We start from the raw sequence: 2,307 nt of genomic DNA on the forward strand, positions 1-2,307 counted from the left end.
TGAACATCAGGCTTTGAAGCCACAGAAGTAATAACATAGTAACATGTGCACGACATCACCCTTCATGCTTTTACTCTCGTCCTCACCATAAGAAACAACAGGAACGACACCTCATCACCCTTCGTGTATTAACTCTCTCATAATTATTACACGACATCACTCTTCGTGCATTAACACTCACAGAATATGGAACGACATTACCCTTCGTGCATTAACACTCACAGAATATGGCACGACATCACCCTTTATGTATTAACACTCACTCACAATATCGTGCACGACATCACCCTTCATGCTTTACACTCTTCCTTACCCAAACAATAGAAACAATAACATCCCGGTAAGGGAATCAACTATAACCAATCTCGTTTCAACAGTTAAATTCATAATATGCGTATCAAATTGAGTCAATACTCAACAATTACCCAACAACAAGAAAGCATAACAAGACTTGTTCAACAAGAAGAATAACCAGCTTAAGCATGAACAATACATGATAAGAGACACAATGGTCACAAGTTTAAGACTCACTTTCATGCTATGACCCAACAACAATGTATAGATACTCGTCACCATACCTATACGTCGTGCTCAACAATTAAACACGTAGAAAATAAGGTAACAATACCTAATCCCTCAAGCTAAGGTTAGCCACAACACTTACCTCGATTCTACGACCACAATCAAACCTCAATTACCACTTTACCTCTCAATTCCACCTCCAATTCGCTTGTATCTAATCATAATTAACTTAATAACATCAATAAATGCTGAAGAACTCAATTTCAATGCTTAATTATAGGTTTACCAACATTTTCCCCAAAAGTCAAAAACTGACCCCGGGCTCGCTTGGTCAAAACTCGATGTTCGGACCAAAACCCGATTACCCATTCACTCCCTAGCCCTGATATGCGATTGGTTTTGGAATTCGACCTCAATTTGAGGTATAAATCCCCAAATTTTGAAATTCCCAAATTTCACCCAATAACACACAATTTCCCATGGAAATCCCTAGATTTTGTGATGAAATCTTGTAAAAAGATGAAGTAGATTGAAAGAAATGAGTTAGAAATTGTTTACCTATGATTTGGGGAAAAACTAATCTTTAGAAAATCGCCTCTTCAAGTTTAGGGTTTGAAACTTTGAGAAATGAGTTGAAAATCCCGTCCAAAACTCTTTTGAACAGTTGCAGATATCACATTTACGATCAGAGGTTCGCAAATGCGAACTCCACAAATGCGAATATTTCATTGCAAATGTGAAGAATGTCCAGGACCTGCCTTCATCGCAAATGCGAACACTTGTTCGCAAATGTGACTTGTTCACATCGCAAATGCGATCCTGAGCTTCGCAATTGCGAAGGTTGCCTCCCAGCCTCACTGATTACAAATGCGATCTTTCTTCGCAAATGCGAAGCCTGTAGACCTAAAACATACCAACAGTTTTCTTAAGTCTCAAAACACTCCGTGGCCTATCCAAAACTCACCCGAGCCCTCGGGTCTCCAAACCAAACATGCACACAAGTCTAAAAATATCATACGGACTTGCTCGCGTGATCAAATCATCAAAATAACATCTAGAACTATAAATTCAACACCAAAACTCATGAAATTCTCAAGATAGTTCAAAATTTCTATTTTCTCAGCCAAGGGTCCGAATTACATCAAATCTCTTCCGTTTTTCGTCAAATTTCACAGATAAGGTCTAAATACTATAACGGACATGTACCAGGATCCGAAACAAAAATACGGGCCCGATACCAACAAGATCAAATCTTATTAAATTTCCAAAAACTATTATATTTTCAATTAAACAATTTTCTTCAAAAATTTATTTCTCGGGCTAGGGACCTTAGAATTCGATTCCGAGCATACACTCAAGTCCCATATTTTACTACGGACCCTCCAGGACCGTCGGAACACGGGTCTGGGTCCGTTTACCCAAATTGTTGACCGAAGTTAACTAAAATCATTTTTTTAAGCCAAAATCATTATTTCATAAATTTTTCACACAAAAGCTTTCCGATATCGCGCCCAGACTGCGCATGCAAATCGAGGTGAGATAAAAGGAAGTTTTCAAGGCCTCAGAACATGGAAACAGATTCTAAAATAAAAGATGACCTTTTGGATTATTACATTCTCCACCTCCAAAACAACCGTTCATCCTCGAACGGACATAGAAAAGTATCTAAGTCGGTGAAAAGATGGGGATATTGGCTCCGCATGTCGGACTCGGACTCCCAGGTAGCTGCCTCAACAAGCTGACCTCTCCACTGCACACGAACTGACGGATAACTCTTCGATCTCA

The sequence above is a fragment of the Nicotiana sylvestris genome, chromosome 5, assembly GCF_000393655.2.
Source record: "Nicotiana sylvestris chromosome 5, ASM39365v2, whole genome shotgun sequence".
In the NCBI taxonomy this organism is placed as follows: Eukaryota; Viridiplantae; Streptophyta; class Magnoliopsida; order Solanales; family Solanaceae; genus Nicotiana; species Nicotiana sylvestris.